This window comes from Schistocerca serialis, chromosome 3, assembly GCF_023864345.2.
Source record: "Schistocerca serialis cubense isolate TAMUIC-IGC-003099 chromosome 3, iqSchSeri2.2, whole genome shotgun sequence".
Lineage (NCBI taxonomy): Eukaryota > Metazoa > Arthropoda > Insecta > Orthoptera > Acrididae > Schistocerca > Schistocerca serialis.
In genome coordinates, this window is record NC_064640.1 from 662,918,541 (window position 1) to 662,932,090 (window position 13,550).

The 13,550-nt window shown below is 38.9% G+C and overlaps 1 long non-coding RNA gene across 1 annotated transcript in view; it reads right to left on the reverse strand.

The window, feature by feature from the left end:
• Positions 1–9,800: 9,800 nt before the first annotated feature.
• Positions 9,801–13,550, reverse strand: part of LOC126469648 (uncharacterized) — a 28,008-nt gene continuing 24,258 nt past the window's right edge. Inside the window, exon 3 of the long non-coding RNA XR_007586036.1 lies at positions 9,801–9,896. This is a non-coding gene — a long non-coding RNA (uncharacterized LOC126469648). The remainder of the gene's footprint in view (positions 9,897–13,550) is intronic.

Here is a 13,550-nt window from a genome sequence, read left to right on the forward strand (position 1 = left end):
CGAAACTGTTATGTGAAATGATATATTTCTCATTATCGGTATCATTATTTATATGTGTTGCATATTTTACCAAACCCCTTCTCTGTGTTATCTGACAAGGAACCCCTTGATTGAGAGTTAGCAAGTTCAATCTTTAGAAGGCTTGTTTGAAAGTGCTGTGTTAACTGTTATGACAGGAAAAATATCAGCTGTTAATGACTCACCATGTGCATCAGGAGGATGACAGAAAATGAATCTCCGGGAGGTACAGAACTCAATCTTCTATGGGATGTATGTATTACACTTCACAAAATGGACATTGTCGGCATTCAAGAAACGTTCAAAACAAACCACTAACTTGTACCATGATCACCGGATGAGAAATTTCACGGCACAGTGATCACAGAGGCTAGGACCATCAAGATCGAAGGCGACTTCCCTGGGAGTTACAAACTGTCCATGACATTCAGGTAGGTATCCACTCTTAAAGAATGGATATGGAATCATATTGGCGTAGCGGGGAAATGAGAACTGATGGAATGTGATGGCGTGCAACCGAATGCCAAATAGTCTGTCGTGGAGCTTATCGTGAAACTGGCTATCCTTTAAGACGTAGCTACAAATAGTTCGATAGTAAATTTTATAGGCACCGAAAAAACAAACATCCGCAGCCTGAATTTGTCCAGTGGTTCCAGGTGTTATGATCTGCAATGTCACACACTTTTTAGGAGGGATAGTTTGCTCTAAAGGAGTAAGATTTTTATACGCAGACCAGGAATCAAGAAAATGCAAGTTATTTTGACCAACTGTTGGCCAAAGACAGCGCTTATACAATAGTTGTAATTCTCTTACTCCCATTTTCCCACTCTTGCTTACTGTGACATAAATATAAATATTCCATATTGCCCTTGCAAGATTACGCACACGAGAAAGAGTAGTAGGGGACAGAGCACCTACAACTTCTAGCAGCACAATAAATAACTTTCCAGCCAAGTTACCTTCCAGATTAACAGTCGGCATAATTGTATACGAACATGTTAAGGCATTCATGTTTGTTGACCTTGATGTAACTCTCTCGGTACCTCGAATTTCCAAGGTCCCTTTCATATGCATTTCCTCTTCAGATACCAGTTGGTCGGAGTTGTAAACAAATTCCTTACCGAACGATGGTATAAGTTTGTTCATCTCATCTACAAATTTTCGGGCCGATTCCGCAATTTGCTGTGCATCGCCCAGTTGACGCTTTCTTCGAAATTTTGTTAACTTACGCCTTCCAATTCTGTAGCACTGTTTGAAGTTATGCAACTATGCATTGCTTCTCTTGAAATCACTCTAAACCTATGCCGCGCGCAATTTGATGTGGATAACGTAGCAGGTCACTATCATGCACATCCTGAAATTGTATCGACTATCCTTGAAACACGCAAACACCAGTTTTTGTAACAAGTGTGCCTTGTTCTCCCTTCGATATCCGTAGTTTTTCTGATGCACTACACTGTCATACTGCTGCGGACTTACTCGAAAGCTGTTCATAATTTTTTTTTTTACTATATTGCTGATGATCTTCCATTTACGTAATTATGTTTAGTACTCGCACCTTGGACAACGATTATCCATTACTAGGTTTCACTGGAGACATCATTTGTGGTTCCCTGTCCAACAAGGATGATGAACTACATGGCTCGACACCGGTTTCACTCTCACTTTCACTTGTTAAACACGTATCGCCATCATTGTACTCCTCATGTGCATTATTCACATAGTCGAGCATGTTCGACACCACACATTCTACTGGCTCATCTTGCAGAAACGCTAATATTTCATCTGCCACTCTCGGAAATTCCTTGAGTTGCTTTCTGACGAAATGTCAACTTCACCAAATGTTGTTATAGATATAATGCAATGTTTGCTTTGTTTATCATTGCCATTGTTCTGCTTTGTATCAACACCACTAGCACTGTGGCACTGTTATAAGTTAGTCATCGACTAAGCACTTCAGCCGACCGCTGTGACCGAGCGGTCTTAGGCGCTTCAGTCCGGGAACGCGCGACTGCTACGGTCGCAGCTTCAAATCCTGCCTCGGGCGTGTGATGTGTGTGATGTCAGTTTAGTTAGGTTTAAGTAGTTCTAAGTTCTAGGGGACTGATGACCTCAGATGTTAAGTCCCATAGTGCTCAGAGCCATTGAACCATTGTAGCACTTCAACTACGTTTCGTAGCCACATGTTGTGTTCACCATTTAGTAACCCCAGTCCCGTCCTCAATGCCATTTGCAGCCAACATTGTGGTTGCACGGTAGGCAATATGTGGGTCATCGAATGCCGTAAACATCATTGGCCTTTTGTCATCTCGCACGCAAAGAGTTCCATGTAAGTAATCATTTAATGTATAGAACGTATTGCTTAAGAGGAACTTTTTAACTGCATTTTAAATAAGTTTGTTTTAGCAAATTATTTAATATTTTTGGGCAGTTTATTGTACGGTTTTATTCCTTGGTAGAAAATGTTGTTTTGAGTTTTATGTTTCCTCTTTCTTGGCAAATGTAAGTTCAGCCTAGTTCTTGTTCTATGGTCATGGACAGAGCTGTTTGTGCAGTAACTATTACAGTTGTCTTTTATGTGTGCAGCTCATTGCCAGATGTACTCACATGATGTACTTAGAATCCTCATGGTTTTGAACAGATCTTTACAATGAGCTCGATAATCATGTTTTGATTCTTTTTCTTATGATTCTATTCTGTAGTTTGAAAACGGTGTTCGTATTTTGTGCATTTTTCCTCTAAAATAATCTATAGGTAAGAACTGATTTACGTACGAATATTATGTAACTAAAAAGAGATTGACGATTACAACTTGATGATAAGACTCTAATGCCATAACATGCTGATGATATTCTTTTTGCAAATATCTTCATGTGTTCCTCTTACGGATTTGACGGTTCTAGCTATTACTTAACAATGCTGTCCATGTACATAGCCTCAAAGTACATCCAAACCAGCCAATTGTCTTCCTATATAAAGGGACGTGACCACCATAGTTCTAGTACTCTAATATCAGTCTTTCTATACTCCATCCTCTCTGAACTATATGTGATCTTTCTTAAACGTCTCTCACAAGCATTCTTAGGAACAGCGCATTAGAAGGTCTCTTGTCTACTACTTCGGTCAGATCTATCATTCAGTTCAAATGGCACTGAGCACTATGGGACTCAACTGCTGAGGTCATTAGTGATGTGTCGACAGAAGTGCCGACACAGTGTTATTTTGAGGGGGCCGATAGGCACGCTATCTAACGCAGATGGGCGTGAATTCTGGAACAAGATACGTGATGACTGCTATCAAGAAAATACGTAGCTTTGGGAATATACTTAACTTTATTTACTCCTTGTGATACATCTCTCTTGGCTATACAGATGAGACTCGTAAGATACATGCACTGTTACAATTGGCGCCTTGCTAGGTCGTAGCCATGGACTTAGCAGAAGGCTATTCTAACTGTCTCTCGGCAAATGAGAGGAAGGCTTCGTCCGTATTGTCGCTAGCAATGTCGTCCGTACAACTGGGGCGAGTGCTCTATCGTATATCGAGACCTGCCTTGTGGTGGCGCTAGGTCTGCGATCACACAGTGGCGACACGCGGGTCCGACATGTACTAAATGGACCGCGGCCGATTTAAGCTACCACCTAGCAAGTGTGGTGTCTGGCGGTGACACCACATTTAGTCCCCTAGAACGTAGAACTAGTTAAACCTAACTAACCTAAGGACATCACACACATCCATGCCCGAGGCAGGATTCGAACCTGCGACCGTAGCGGTCTCGCGGTTCCAGACTGCAGCGCCTAGAACCGCACGGCCACTTCGGCCGGCTATCATTCAGTCCGACAGACATAACAGATCCACGTATTTTACGGCGATTGCTTTGTTCGATAATGAACGAATTCTAGAGCTCAGAAATCATTTACACTGGTGAAGCATGTTTCTTGGTCAAACGGGTTACCCCTTCGCACACACTATCCCTGGACACTCACAGTAGCCGTGACAACACTCTCTACCACACGACTGTCCTTACTGCAGAATCTCTTAGCATTATAAGAGGCCTTAGATAGATCTCCATCTGCCCACACGCATCTTTTGTTATTTGTAGTGACTCTTTAATAGTTTACAAGTCATAATTCACTGCTAATGCCGACACCCTCAGGTACTGTCCGCTCAGTGCCTCTCTGAGCTGCATAGCAGTGGAGGACCGTCTTCCCCTAGTTACATCGAAGTCTCAGGAAACGAATCCACATATACTTTTGTGAAGGAGACTGCCCAGACTCACGGAGGACCCTATACCAACAACTTCTAGTGTCATGAAATAAGAAATGTCATCCTGTAGCTGCCTCTAATAAGCTGCTCATCACAAAAGATTCTCAAGCTGCATGGAGGCTTCATGCAGAACGTTCCACTGAAAATATGAAGTTATTTGCCAACTCCGTATTGGCCACGCATAACTGACACGCGAATATATTCCTAAACAGACCGCTCCATTGTACGTAAATTGTGACCCTCTTTATTCGGGGCATATATTTCAATAAAGTACGTTACTTTGACTATGATAAGGCAAACACTTAAACTAGCTGACACCTCGCCTTCAATTTTAGCCCATATCCGAGCGGGCAATCTTGTTTTACGCTTCATCCGACAGTGCGGCTTGTATTTCTATTATTTCCGATTCGGACAATATGGACTTACCAGGCTCTCGGCTGAGGTGGCTGTTCACCTCCCACTAGAGCCTCAGCGCCAGAGGTCCTCTGGCTGTCCCTGACTGTGGACTATCTTATTCACTCCTACCATTTTACTGACCAGACTATCTGGTCAGTGTCTTACAATAATTGAGGAGCTGCTGGCTGAAAGCAGAAGAGGTGCACTTGCCACTTGATATGCCCTGGAGGGCATTCTGCTGTTTTTTGTTGCCTATTTCCCCATATTATGATACTTTACTTTTCCTTTTTCTTTGTGTTTATTGTTCCCTTGTACTTTTCCACCACAGACCAACATACTCTCAGGATTGAGGGACTGATGATCTAACGATTTGGTCCTTTGAACCCATCAGTCTAATATAAATATAGCATCTTGGCAGTATAGTGTCGTAATGAGCTTGTTAACCACCTATTTTTGTGGTTTTCCTTCAACCACAACTTTATTCATCAGATATATCCACACTGGAAAGTGGGCACTGACTACAGCTACTTTCCACAGAACAGGGACGTGTAGTGGCAGGTGATCTTGATAGTTGTAAGAACTGTCACTGCAACTGCCTTTATATCTGTGGCGAAGGGAAATGGGGAAAAATGGTATCTGTCGTTGACAAAAAGAGCCACCCTAACTTTAGCCCTTTTACCTGTAAGGTCATCCTTCCTGTCAGCGTTGTAGTCCCTTAGGACAGATGTCTCGGTGAGTTTAAAATGATTTACTTGTAATCAGATACAGATTGGATTCTCCTGTGCCAAGAGCTTCGGTTCTTCCATATATGTAATGAACTCTTTTAAATTCCACTGTAATATAGAGGTTTCTGGTGGAGCCATAGCGTGGTGCAGATTATCCTGTCCCTTCTCTCTCAGCCGCACTGGAGGAACAGTAGTCTAAGTGGGACTCTCAGGTTCCTCTGTGGAACATTAATGTCTTCAACATTTTAATCATCATCATACAAGGAGAGCGTTCATCGATTTGATGAATAGACTGCTATGTTATTTGTTTCTGGACGGCTTTTTGTTGAACTTTTTAGGAATCTGAACTTGGTTATTTTTATTGAGATGAAATTTTGATGCTCTAGTTGTTGACATCAGAGTATTTCTGAAGTCAGCAGCAGTTTTACCCACTGATGACTGAGTTTGTGTTGAGGCATTACTTTTAGTGACTGGTTTCTTAAGGCCTGTCGTAAGATAGGTGGTAAGTATTTGAGGCTGCACTGCCTAAAGGCATTTTAGCATCATCATGGGGGATTCTTCTTGTTATCTTCAGTTTATATATTTTTCATTCTTCAGTATAAATGTAACACTTTCTTTTCTACACTGGATGATCATCAGAATAGTTTATACATTTTAGGAAAGACGTACAAGATTCACTTGATTTATATGCGGCGAGTGATAATTCTCGCTGCCTTTGTGGTATACGATAAGCCACACATGCCTCCTGAGACGTCGCGAACGGTGAGCACCTCAGGAAGCTCAGCCTTCATTACCACGGATGGACTTGGCGAACCTGAGGTTCCATACTTGTGGTCTGGTGAGCGCTGCCAATCCTCTGTAACTATAAGTCTGGGGCATGCTTCAGCGACCACCACACGGCGCGGTGGTGAATAATTGTGTGTGTCACAAGGAGCTGGGGCTTGGTTTAACTGCCTGGACTGCACGGCTGGCACAAACCTCTTTACAGAAGAATGTCAGCCTCAAGGTGTGTAATACGTGACTGACGTTAGCAGGCTACCTCTGGGGAACCAGTCACATCTTAGTTGTTTAAGGTTTACTCAAGGTCTATCTCGGTGGACCTTAAGTTCCCTAGCTACTCGTGGAACCGGAATGCAACAATGGAAACGCTGTAAATCAGCAGCCAGAGGGAAGACGGTACCACTGGTTGGCATCAACACTCAACACATCAATAGTTCTTGTAAAACCAATCTTTCTGAAAAAATTTAAGGTTTCTTACACTCACAAGTTAAGAGGAATAGCCTTCACAACAAGGATGACCTCAGTGGGTAGAGAGCTAACGGTGAATCGCCATCTTATTAGATGAAGTATACCACTCTTCTCCTGTCCTCATTACTACAAATATGCGAGCAAGTGCTGTCATAATGTACGTGCAACATGAACCTAAACATTATGACTACTACCTACTGTGACAATGAATGCTGCACAGTGTCACTGCGGGCACATGATGCACTAAGGAAAGACCGAGGGTAAGTCAGTAAGTAAGCATCGGCAATCAATTTTTATAATTTATTGCAACACAAGTGCACGATTTTTATTGATATCAGTTTTCAATAATGTCACGCTGCTTTTCAGTACACTTGGTCCACCGTTGCACAACTTTCCGACACCCTCTAAAAATAGTTTTTGATTGTGCAGCAAGCCACGTATGCATAGCTTCCTTCACCTGTCGATAGGGCCTAACTCTCTAGTTCGAAGTGATGAACCCATATTTCATCTCCAGTGATGGTTCGTTTCAGAAACGTTTAACCTTCGTTAGCATGACGGTCCAATAGGTACGGACAGATTTTCACACAGTTACGTTTGTGCTCTTGACTGAGTTGTTTCGGAACTCATATCGTACAAACTTCATAAAAATGGAGCCTATTTATGCATGATTTCACGTGCAGAACCTTGACTACTCTGCATATCGTTTGCCACATAAGTCTGTTTTTCTGAATCGAGGCACGGAAGTGTTCAATATTGGCATCTTTTGTGGCTGTAGCTGGACGCCCCACGCTTTTCTCGCCTTTCATGGTCGTTCGACCACTTTTGAACTGTTTAATCCATCGGTAAACACCTCGCTGCGACAAAACATTGTCCTCCGTTGTGCTGAAAGGCTTTAAGTCTTCTGTGAATTGCCGCTCCTGGTACACCACAAAAAAACCACCAACGGAATGTTGTTCTTTTGTGGTGCAAACAGTGTGTGGAGAGCCCGTCTTTACGTCGCAACAGCGCAACACGGACTGACGTGATAACGCTGCAACCTACCACAGGCGAAGATAACGGAACAATCCACCGGCTGGTGAGCACAGAAAGCCGTACAGCCAACCTATAGACATTTAAAGCAAAATTACAGAAAAGTGGAGCAGAGACGAATCGGTACTAATGCTAGCAACAATACGAGCCACAAATGGCTGATATAAGAGACTCTGACTCTGACTCTGACTGAGGGCAGGTTGTTATGACGTGGAGTCTAGGAACGGGCATATCGGTAACAGCATAGCTGGTCAGCTGTTCGTATGATGCTGTCGTGAGCATCTATGTAAAGTGGCTGAAGTACAGTGAAACACGTGTAGGTGACAAGGTGTGGGACGTCTATGCCATATCACGAAACGTGGAGTTCAGACGCTTGCCCGTTCTGTACAGCAGATACGGAGGTGAGAATACAATGCTGGTGCAGCCCCAAGTCTTTCAGAGCACACTATTCAGCACACATTGTTGAAAATTAGGCTCTGCAGCAGACGACTCCTAAGTGTTTCCATGTTGACCCAACGACATACTCAGTTACTATTGCAATGGGCACAGAATCATAGAGGTTATAGCATAAATCGGTGGAAACGTGTCACCTGGCTCGATGACTCACGCTTCGTGCTACACCCAGACGACTGTCGTGTTTGTATATGTCACTATCCAGGCGAACGGTAGCTTGGAACAAGCACTGCACCACCGATGCAAGCCAGTGAAGACAGTGGGAGTAGTATTATGCTATGGATGACATTCGCCTGAGCTTCCATGGGACCTGTCATAGCAATCGAAGACACCATAACAGCTGTGGACGACATGAACATTATTTCAGACGACCTGCATCGTTTTACGTTTGATCCCTTCCTCAAAGACGATGGCATCTTCCAGCGAGATAGCTGTCCATGTCCTGCTACTATGGTTTGCTTAGCGTGAGAATGAACTGACGTTGATACTATCCATTCCTTTTATGCGCGCATTTTAACGCACACAGTGTACTATGGAGCTCCGCTGCCACTTGCCCCCAGGGTACAGCTTGACGTCGCGTCTCCCAGCACTAAATCAAAAACATGCGCTTAACAACGTGTGAAAATTAATTTTAGAACTTCTTCTTTCAGTGTCGCTTGAAGACCATTATACCTGCCTGCCATATTTCCTCCGCCATCATAAGGTACGCTAATAGTATCTCGAAAATTTAAGTTTAATTGTTCTAATTCATTAGTTACAAAAGCTTGGAAAGCGTCTTCTGTTGATTTCTGAACAGGAACCATGCAGATCGCCCGTTATTGTGGAATTCCATTCCTAACATAGCGTATGCAAATTACAGCCTGATCAACAACCCCAACGTCCTGGCATCAATCCACATTGAGGCTAAAAGATTTCGCCGTCTGGAATTCTTTGACGATCCCTTGTTTAGTCTGATGTGCACACATATTTATTAATTTATTTATAATGGTTCTGATAGAAAGGTAATAAGACTATGTCTACCCTTACCTTTTCCTGATTCTTTTCTTTTTTTACTTTCAATAACTGCATCACATATGTTGCTTTTAAGAACTTGGACATACTTCGACAGTAGAACAACTAAATTTATTGGAAATCTTTACACAGTTTTTCGCCTTAGATGTTGCTCAACATTTCCTCTTTCTTTTTGCTCTTAGCAAGGTGACCAAGGCTAATTGATGACTTTGGCTTTCTTCATGTTTGACGAGTTGCTCTTAAATATGTTTTTTTATGGAGTATCACTATCAATAAATGGATTTCTTCCTCCTTCTTCTTTCAGCTTAGAACTGTCGGTTTTGTTTAAAAAAAAAATATCTGTTCACAAATGTGAAACGATTAGCAGAGTTGCAGATGGTGCTGCTTCAAAAGTAGCTTGACAGGAACCAAGGAATGTAGGGAGAACTGCATTGGTTTTTTTTAAAAAAAACTTGTAGCTCAAAATTACAATCAGAAAATAACATTAAAACAAATGATTCCACAATAAAAATACATCAATCCATATACATTGGTTTATTCTATTTTCATTTAATTACATCAGAGAACTGAAGTAATTAAAGAAACTGTCTCTCATGCATGTTGTCCAGTGTCATATGCATCCTATTAATAATGCTGCTGGCTGCCTCCTTGCCAATGTCAATGAAGTCTTAAATGGACTGAAGGAATTCACCAGAGGCCAGATATCTAAGTGTCAGTAGTTGCTGGGTCATTGGTGGAACAGAGTCAGCTCTGAAAGAAAGAAAAGAATGACATGAGACAATTCAAGAGAATTTAAAAACATAATCTACCAACCACTCCTTCCTCTGTTCTGATTATATGGATTCAATAACTGAAGATTCATGTTAGCTGAATGACGAGTACCTATTTTCTTATAACACAAAGATAACAGTTACTTTATGACAAATATGGATGTTGTTATTGAAAGTGATGTTAAATTATTTATGGATGAAGGAGATTGTATTCAACAAATTTTAGGATTTAGTAATGAAATTATTGAAGCTAATGAAAAACAATTACTAATAATTTTCCTAAAATTATTCCATTTGAATTAATATATGCTAATTTTAATGTAGTTGATGGTGAACATGATAATCACTTTCACAGTGAAGCTAATATTATTTTTTCATTCAAACGTAATGCTGAATTTGGAAGACCAATAATTTATGAACAAAATTATCCTATAAATATTCCAATTTTTGATACTATTCAAAATTTAATAATTACTATCACTGATGAAAATAATAATTTGATTGACTTCAATTGTGCTGTGTAACAGTAATTTTGAAAATGAATTAATAAATTTTTCCTCAGTAAATCATGGGTAAAATCGAGAGTTATCAATTTTACTCATTTCCTGTTAACGAGGAAACAAATAAATTTAAATATTCCTAACAAATAAATTGACATTAATATTGAAAATCTATAGATTTATCCTAATTGTTCACAACTGTATATGACACCTGATGCTATTCACACAGATGGAACAAATTTTTCAGCATTAAATGGTAAATCAAATAATAAACTAATTGAGGATTATGTGTTAAAATTAACTGATGTTATTACAATTAAAACAGAAATAATATTTTATCTAGAATATAACATCCATTTATTTCTTCATCAATTCTTATTCAATTAACTTCATCTCTATCAAATAAATTAACTGTGGAAGGACATATTCTTAACAATGATAAAATTAAAAACAAACAAAATGAAGTACTTCATCCATTAGAATTATTTGGTGGGTTTTAAAAGGACTTCAACGAAATAATTTGGGAAGGAGATTTAAGGTAATTTTCACTTTGAGTTCAAGAAAAGATCAAGAAGATTCTATTCTTCGATGGACTACTAATAATGACAATTTTCACACTTATAAGAGAAAGTATTTTTGTAAAATGTATTGTTGTTAAATATGTACTACAATATTCGCTTAAACTAGAACAAGCAACACTAAAAATCCAAAAATCCCAATTTCTTTCTGTGAACTACAGTCAAATGAGTTTGCTGGATTAAATGGAAAAAGAAATTTTCATCTTGGAATTACTTATTATTACAGTTCAACTGAACTTATTATACCTTACGTAATTTTCGTTGTTTTCCAAACTAATCGAAAAAATGATCAGTTACATAATTCTTCTTTATTCGAGTGTGTTAAATTACAAAATTTTTATGTAAAACTGTAAGACATTAAGTTTTCCTCTAGAATTATCGACTGTTGATCCACCAAATAACTTCTTAAAAACGTAGAATACTTTTAGAGATTTTGAAAGAATAACACAATTAAATAATGTTTTAATTGTAAAGCCATTCAACTTTATTCAAAATTACCTTATCTATGTAATACATATGCCTAGAAGAATAAATGTCTTAACTACTCAAAGAACAACAATGTAACTATGCACATATGTTAATGAAAATATACCAAATGATACAATTTCATATACAATTATGTATGGTAAAAAGAATTTACTGTATGATTCACAACATAGAATTTTAATTACATAAATGAATAAAAATATTAAAAAAGTTGTAAAAGTGTTATCTTTATTTTTACATTTCCTTTTGAAACATTTTCAAAATGAGTGAAGATAAAAACTGAAAAATGTAGATTTTCAAAAATTAAAACTTTTGATAAAAATTTTAATTTTTGAAAACCTAAACCTTTTTCTGTATATATACATAAACAAAACAAAATTACCATGAATAGTGGTGTTGAAAATGTAGTAAGTGAACTTAACAGTTATAGTAATGGTTACATAAAATTGATTGCTAAATTATCAGAACTTAAAATAAATGAATCTTACAAAATTTCAGAAGCCGAAATTTTAATAACTAAATATGGAGGAAAAGTTTTATTATTCTTAGGTGATAAATATAAAATTACTCTACCAGATTGTTATACTAAAATCTTTTCCTAATTTGAGGGTAAATTAGAGAAAATTATTGGATTACATTTTATTTATCGAGGTTAAAAACAAAATAAAGATAAATGAGTTCATATTATTGAATTTTAATAAATTTTAGTCTTTATACATTTTTATTTTTTAAATAAATGAAAATTTTATTTGGTAGATATAGATAAATTTTTAAATGGTGGAAATGACAAACTTAAAATTTTAGTTTCATAGTGATAATTTTTTTAAAATGTTCTCTTTTGTCCAGAAACACCATAAATATACTAAAGGATATTGGTCTCTAATTTTGCAGGTCCATTCTTTTACCTTTCTTATATATTGAAGTCATCTGCACTTTTTCCCAGTCGTTTGGGACTTTATGCTGGGCGAGAGATTCACAATAAATGCAAGTTAAGTAAGGGGCCAATGCCAAAGAGTACTCTTCGTAAAATCGAACTGGGATTCCATCCAGACCTGGTGATTTATTTGTTCTCAAATCTTTGAGTTGCTTCTCTACATCAGGTACGCTTTTTTCTATGTCATCCATACGGGAGTCTGTCCTCTGATCAAATGACAGTTGTTTGTATGGTTCTCCTGTATGAACAATTTCTTGAACATGAAATTTAAAACTTCAGCTTCTGTTTTGCTATCTTCAACTGACACAACAGGCTGGTAAACAAGAGACTGAATGGAAGCCTTAGACCCAATTAGCGCTTTTACATATGACCAGAATTTTTTTGGGCTCTCTGCCAGATCTTTTGCTGAGGTTGATGGTGGTAGTTGTATGCTTTGCGCATAGATCTTTTCACAGACACACCTGTCTCTAACCTTCACTTTTCGTCGTTTGTGCGTCCCTTTCGAACCTAGAGTGCAATAGGCTCTGCTTCCTCAGCATCTTATGAGTTTTGTTAGTAAACCATGGTGGGTCTTTTCCATCCTTTATCCACTTACTATGCATATAACTCTTCAGACCACTATTTACAATCAGCTTAAACGTTGCCCATAATGCCTCTACATCCATCTGACTGGTCTAAGTGGTGCCAGTTCACTGCTAAGTAAGATGTTAATAACTGCTGATTTGCTCTATCTAGCTGAAACACTCTCCTACCCTTCTTGACTTATTTATAAACTTTTGTAATCATAGTTGCTATAATGACATCATGATCGCTATTCCCCATTTCTATACTGACATTCTCGATAAGGTCCGGCCTATTTGTAGCTACGGGGTTTAAGGTACTTCCACTGCGTGTGGGCTGCTGAGCTAGCTGCTCAAGACAATCTTCAGAAAACGTGTTCATAAGTATTTGGCATTACTGTCTGTCTGTACCTCCCATAATGAATCCATAGATATCCTGGTCTATAGCTGGAAAGTTGAAGTCGCCTCCAGCTAGTTTTCCATGATCTTATTATCTACGTGCTGTTGACTGTAGACTTTCTTTGAATGACTCTAGAGCTGCCACAGTGGAATCAGGCGGCCTGTAAAAGCATCCAA